The following is a 7,733-nucleotide window of genomic DNA, read 5'->3' as shown; positions in this document are numbered from 1 at the left end:
ATCTTTTGCTTCCTTGCAGTGGATGGTGGTTTGATTTTGCTCGCTAACAGAACTTGCAAAATAAAATCATAATAATGGCAGAGATTGTGAACAAGAACAATATTCTGGAGTCTGCAGATTTGTGACAGGGAGCACATCTTATTACTCAGGGATCACGTATCACTCCAGAACCTGGGGTAAATTTTTCAGCTTAGCTTCTAGGAAGCAGAAAAATAGAACTACTTGCTCAAAGAGAAATAATGAAAGCCTTCAAATGCAACCCCATTTCACTGAATTCACAACATATGTTTAAAAAAAAGATATGGAAGTTAATAATGATGTCATTTTTAAATAGCACAAACTGTCAGGAAGATATGCCCTCATCAAAGCAAATAGCTGCCTAAGATATGCCCTCATCAAAGCAAATAGCTACCCTAAGAAACAGGGCAGAACAACCTACAGAACTGCCGGGCTAGCTTCGCGGGCAGGAGACAGAGACGACCGGAGACTCATGGCTGAGTGGTACACAGTTCAGTCTTTATTCATGTGGAATGCAGCCCAATCTAAGCTATCTCTAATCACAAATTGTCCTTATATATATACTCGCCAAGTAGGGTGGAAACAGGATGTGACGTAGAGAGGGTGGAGTGAAAAGAGACTGGTGCAAATCAGGGTGTACTAGGAGAGGGGGCGGAGCAAAAAGACATCATGAACCAGGGGGGATTAAACCAATGCCCTGCAGACAGGGCGGTGCTTCGTTAACAGTGGTTATGTAAATAGAATACAGTGTTAAGCAGGGGGGGATTAAACCAATGAAACAGAAGGGGTCTTAGAAGCAGAATTAGAAGCATACCAACACAGAACAGTATCAAGCACTTAATATTAACATTAATATTTAAGAGCATTTACTTATGTTGTCTTTAGTTATCAACTTGGCAACATTTCCTACACTCCTACTAGCTGTCAATGTCAACCAACTGGAAATAGATTGCAAGCTTAGAGTTCAGACAATAACCTCATTTGGGGCTGCCTGATGGTGATACAATCAGGAGAGCACACATGTTACCACGCAAAGGACCTGGGTTCAAGTCCACACACAGTCCCCAAGTGGAGAGGAGGAAACTTCACAAATGGGGAAGCAGTATTGTAGGTGTTTCTCTCTATTTCTCCCTTCCATCTCAATTTCTCTCTGATTCTATCCAAAATAACAATCAATAAATATATCTTTACAAAACCAATTTTTCTGTGAACTTATCAAACAATGGTGAAAATCTTTACAGGTAAACGGCAGACAGTTAACCTTCTAAAGATTTTCTCATCTTACAAAAAATAAATAATGAAATATTCATTTACTTTTGTGTCCTGAAGTTCCAATGCTTTAGAACACAACTCATGAACCTGGAAGACTTGATGTAGCAAAGTGTGCAGAAAACTCATGCATTTTTTTATCTTCAAGACAGGTAGAGTTACTGTCAGGTTTCTTCAGGGGAAAAAAAGCACACATTAATTAAAAAAAAAAAAACCTATACTTTAAAAGCAGTACTATACTAATTTTAAAAAAGTAAGACATCACCTTGATGAAAAGATCAAGAGGGGGCTGTAAATTATCCTTTTCCTAAAAATAGACTTTAAAATCATTGCTGCTACTTCAATAGTTTCCCAGATCATTGTTCTTTTTATATTAATTTGTACTATACACATCTGTCTCCAAATAATCAAAAAATAACTCAATTATATTTCAGATGTTTGTGTTTAAAATTCCTAATTAGTAAAATAAGCAGGGAGCATTTCTAACTGTTAAAGTCAAGGAAAACTACATGGGAAAGCCCAATCTCTAGAGATGGGTATAAGAGGGCTTTTCTGAAAATTTCAAAACCATGGTCCACATTCTCTTTTATTCTTTTATTTATTATTGAATAAAGACAGAGAGAGATTGAGAGAGAGTAGGACATAGAGAAAGAGAGAGACAGAGAGATACCTGCAGCCCTGCTTCACCATTCATGAAGCTTTCCCCCTACAGGTGAGGACCAGCGGCTTGAACCCGGGTCCTTGAGCACTGTAATGTATGCTCTTAACCAGGTGTGCCCCAGCCTAGCCCCTGCCATGGTCCATATTCTCTGAACCCTTGGGAATGTATTAATAGGTGTAGGAATATGGGACATACATAGGTAATGTGGGAATATAAGTAGGATAAGTGGGGATACTGGTAAATGTAGGGATACATGCAGAAAAGTGTGAGAGTCAGATCCTCACCATTGAGTGAGTCGTAACTCCATCCCTGCTTCCATGCCAACTCCATTCTCACCCTTCCCCTCCACTTACACTCTGCATTTCAGACATACAGGTTCCCTGGGTGTGGACTGTTCTCAGCCAATGGGCCTTTACAGATGCTCTCTGTCCTTATTCCCCCGACACGGTAACGTGTACACTCTACAAGGTGTGCTACCACTCCATCCCTGATGGTGTAATTTCCAATAACTTCTTAATAATAATTGCAGTGAGACCACATTTCCCATTTTTTGTTTTTTTAATATAAATTCAATTGTTCAATACTAGGTAGTATGCAATCCAGCAATAGCTCATAATGATTAGTTGAGTTTTATGCAAAGACCTTTTGTGATCTTATTATCATTAGAAAAGATCATTTATCTTGGATGGAGCTTGAAGGAATCGTATTAAGTAAGTTAGAAAGAGAAGGATAAATATGGGATGATCTGACTCAGGCAGAATCTGAAAAATAAAAACAGAAGGGGAAACACAAAGCAGAACTTGGCCTGGGCTTGGTGTCTTGCACCAAAGTAAAGGACTCTGGGGTGGAGGTGGGGGAGGGCTTAGGTCCTGGAAGATGATGGCAGAGGAGGACCTAGAGGGGGTTGAACTGTTCTGTGGAAAACTGAAAATGACACACATATCAGCTACTGTATTTTACTGTCGACTATAAAACATTAATCCCCCAATAAAGAAAAATTAAAATTAAAAAATTAGGTTTATGGAGAAAAAAGATATATATTTTTTTCATCATAGTTATATGCTGGCATTCAGAATAATGGACCACTGACTTTGTGCTGGTCAACCTCACACAGGTTAATACCTTCTTTAAGTTTGTTCCATAATAAATCTTCCCACATCTTTTGAAAAGACATCCTGCAGAAGTTAATAAATGTCCTTTAAAAGGTTATGATATAAAAGGACTGGTGTGGATGATCAGACTTTGGTATCAAGTTACTGACGCCTCCATGACTTCTATTAACATACCAAACAGTTAAATTATTATCTCTAGGTAAACGACTATAAAGTCAAAATAAAATATAATCTATTTACTTTGAGGCTTACCTAAGTTTCTCTTCCAAAAACAGACATATTGTTATAATTAACAAAGTTCACTGAACACTATCAACTTTTGCAGTTTCTCTATTAAAAGAACAAACATATCCTTTTTTATTTGTTTTGAAAGCTTACAAGAGCAGAGATTGGGAAATGTCTCATGAGGCACAAAATTTTAAAAGAAAAACAATTTTGGGAGTCGGGCGGTGGTGCAGCGGGTTAAGCGCAGGTGGCGCAAAGCACAAGGACCGGCATAAGGATCCCGGTTCGAACCCCGGCTCCCCACCTGCAGGGGAGTCGCTTCACAAGCGGTGAAGCAGGTCTGCAGGTGTCTATCTTTCTCTCCTCCTCTCTGTCTTCCCCTCCTCTCTCCATTTCTCTCTGTCCTATCCAACAACGACGACAACAACAATAATAACTACAACAATAAAACAACAAGGGCAACAAAAGGGAATAAATAAATAAAATAAATATTAAAAAAAAACAACAAGGGCAACAGAAGAGAAAATAAATAAGTAAATATAAAAAGAAATAAAAATATTTTAAAAAAATAAAAAAAAAGAAAAACAATTTTGTTGGCTGTATTTTGTATAGTGCATAGTTGCAATAGGGCATAAATTAATAGTTCATTACAAGACAATAAGATCACAATGTATATAGTTCCACACAATACGCACCACCAGTGTCCCATGTCTCCACCCTTCCACCTCCCAGAGATGACCACCAGAATTCTCACAAGTCTTACAAACAGTTTGCTTTGCTTCTGTTTTGTTAGGATTTTTTTTTTTTTTGGCAAGTTAGTGTCAATTGAAGCCTATTTCAAAATGCATAAGGCAAATGTGTAGTGTATAATGATAGAACCTTTGAAAAGGACTGAAGTGATAAAGAGAATTTTTCTGTTACAGATGTCGAAATGTGCTGAGAGTTGTAGAAGGACTACAGAGGGAGGAAGCTGGCTGGGTGTTATGTAAGCAAATAAAAAGTCAGTCTTTACTTCTGTGTTATCATTATTATTATTAGTGATTTAATAATGATCAACAGGACTATGGGATAAGAGGGGTACAATTCCATACAGTTACCACCATGAGAGTTCCGTGTCCCATCCTATTCCTTTGCAAGTTTCCCTGTTCTTTATCCCCCTGGGAGTATGGACCAAAGATTTTTATGGGGATGCAGAAGGTGGAAGGTCTGGCTTCTGTAATAGCTTCTCCACTGGACATGAATGTTGGCAGGTGAATCCATACTCCAGCCTGTTTCCATCTTTCCATAGTGGGGCAGGGCTCTGGGAAGGTGGGGTTCCAGTGGTCATAGTGGTGAGGTTGGCTGCTCAGGGAAATCAGGTTGGTGTCATGGCAGCATCTGCAACTTGGTGGCAGAGTATTGGAACTGGAGAACTGACATCCCAGGCCTGGCATCTCTGGACAGAGTATGAAATGAAACATGTGTAGGGGGCCCTGAGTCTTTGCTTCTTTTGTGAAAATCTCTATGTCCTCATCCCCTCACTGTCTGGATTCTGGGCTTTTATTTTTGTTATTAATTTATCAGAATTCCAAATGCATTGCTATGCTAATTTTTCAATGTACGTTGCAGTTTTTGTAGTGCTGGAGCTAGTGGTGAAAGAAAACCGGCCACCATCTTGACTAGAAGTTCCCTAAAGATACAGTTTCAAAAAAGCTCTAGAAAAGTCAGGGCCCAGAATTTACTCACCCTGTAGAGAACATGCTTTATCATGTGCAAGGACCCAGCTTCAAGCTCCTGGCCACTACACAGGAGGACTGTACAAGTGGCAATCTCCATAAGTGGCGTCTCTCCTTATATCTGTCTCTCAATCTCTTGATTTTCTCACTCTGAATAGAAAAAAGAAAGAGTCCACCAAACATAGTAGAGTTGTGCAGACATGAAACCCCAGCAAAAAGCTAAGAAAGGGAGGAAGGAAGGAAGGAAGGAAGGGAGGGAGGAAGGAAGGAAGGAAGGAAGGAAGAAAGAAAGAAAGAAAGAAAGAAAGAAAGAAAGAAAGGGAGGGAAGGAGGGAGGAATAAACAAAGGGGAGCAGGCGGTGGCCCACCTGGTTAAGCACACACACAGTACACAAGGACCTGGGTTCAAGCCCCTGGTCCCCATGTGCAAGGGCAAAGTTTTACAAGAGGTGAAGCAAGGCTTCAATTATCAAGTATCTGTCTCTTTCTCTATTTCCCTCTCCATTTCTTTCTGTCTCTATCCACTAATAAATAAATAAAATAAAATTTTGAAAAAAAGAAAATAAAGTTTTAAAAATGAACTTTGAAAGAAAGAAAAGAAAGGATAGGAAAAGAGAGGAAGAAAGAAAGAGAATGCAAGAAAATAAGCCCCTGAAAAGAAAGATCTTATCGATGTCCATCAGAAACCCTGACACTGATAACCCGTCTCTTCGCATTTTCTAGCCTTTGGACAGAAACATGATCAGCAGGGAAATTTTGTAATATTTGTCATCAAAAATAGCTTTTAGATGTCTCTTTCATCCACTAGCCATAAGACTTTACCTATTTTACTTCTTTTAGTTACTGCTTCTATCAAATTGAATATTTCTATCACATGAAAATCCTAAAATTTTAATTTTTTTCTGTATGTAAAGAAATAAACATAATACCTGGAAAAAACAGTGAATAACCAGTGATTTCTTTTTCTACACTATTTTTATTGAAACAGTAATTCCCTAGCCCTATCATCTAAGACCTTTTCTAAACCAGTTTTATGACAAGAAAATGTTTGTAAGTTAGGATTTTCTTATTCATTCATCCTTCTACCTGCACTATCTACATTACCTACATCTCTGAATTTGTTGTGTGCACTAAGGTTACAGTGCTGAATAGCACAGAACAGAAAAAAGAAATCCAGATGTCTGTGAAGTTGAGATGCTCAGAGAATAAGTAATACTGAAGTAAAACACAAATGTATAATACTCTAGTCTAAGATCTCTGAGTAGAAATATAGCATGATGACAGTAAAGGCGGTGAGTGGTTATCATTACAATTTTCCATCTCGGTCAATTCCCTGAGGACATATTTCTGCAAATATTTGAATGAAGTGAGATAAAACCTGGATTAAATGGGAACGACTGACGTGCTGAGCAGATTGCTATAAGAATGGGAGAAAGGGGACCCACGTTGCGCATTGGAAGTGAAAGATACTGCGGGCTTGGTCGTCATGGTAGAGTGAGAATAGTGAGGGGACGGCATGTTCCAAAGAAAGTTTAAGGAGAGCGACACTGGCATCTGCTTTCATACACGTGGAATTCCAAGTCTCCACTTCGCGGATATATCGAGGTAGATATATCGTGGATGAAACCATCTCCTAAAACTGAAGATACAGTTCAGGCTGCTAACTTAAACCTGAGGTTTATTCCCATTTTTGTTGTCCTTGTTGCTATTATTATTGTTGTTGTTGCTATTGCTGTTGTTGTTGGATAGGACAGAGAGAAATCCAGAGAGGAGGCGAAGACAGAGAAGGGGAGAGAAAGCCTGTGAAGCGAGCCCCTGTAGGTGGGGAGCCAGGGGCTCGAACCAGGATCCTTACGCCGGTCCTTGTGTTTCGCGCCATGTGCGCTTAACCAGCTGTGCTACCAGCTGACCCCCATCTGTCTGTGGTTCTTAAGGCATGCAGCAAGATGTAATTCCTAATCAGAATCGATTGTGGGCAGCGGGGAGAAAAGATTCGAGGCCTGAGTGGAGGTTGGGCAGATACAAAGCATCTGGATTTTGTGTGTGTGTGTCCCTATACCACCCAACTCTCCAGCCTCCTACACCAGCCAGGTAAACTAAGATTCACAACTACATCACACACCACAGGTTTCCAGAATCAATCCCCAAAGACTGCCCTTCCCTCGGCCACAACTGTCAGCGACACAACACACGTCTGTCTCACATAGCTACAAAGTCTGGGATTCCCACTGGAAGCACCCCTACAGCCCCATCCAATGACATAACAGCTCACAGAAAGTGGAAAAATTCTATAGTTACTATTACGATCTGTTATAAGCAATCCAAGTGGCCAGTCCCATTAAGGAGAACATAGCACAAGGCCAGAAGAATCCTGACTGCCAGACTGCCTCACTCTCACAACGTGTGGATGTGCTTGCCTCCCAGTCTCCATTGCTTGCCTTCCAGTCTGTGAAGGCTGGTGGGAAATCTCACTGGGTAGCATGTTGGTGGCTATTGGCGGCTAGCTCACCAGCCCCGCCACCAAGGATGGAGGTAGAGCTGAGAGCCCCAAGCCTCTCATCAAGGCTTCATCTTTCTAACAACCAGGCCCGACGCTGAAGGTATCTCAGGGCCTGCCAAAGGTTACCTCATTACAAGAAAAATGCCTGGAGTTAGTACACTTCATCTTTCTAACAACCAGGCCCGACGCTGAAGGTATCTCAGGGCCTGCCATGGGTTACCTCGTTACAAGAA

The sequence above is a fragment of the Erinaceus europaeus genome, chromosome 5 (assembly GCF_950295315.1).
Source record: "Erinaceus europaeus chromosome 5, mEriEur2.1, whole genome shotgun sequence".
NCBI lineage: Eukaryota > Metazoa > Chordata > Mammalia > Eulipotyphla > Erinaceidae > Erinaceus > Erinaceus europaeus.
The sequence above is the reverse complement of the archived record's forward strand: the minus strand, read 5'-3'. Positions refer to the sequence as shown.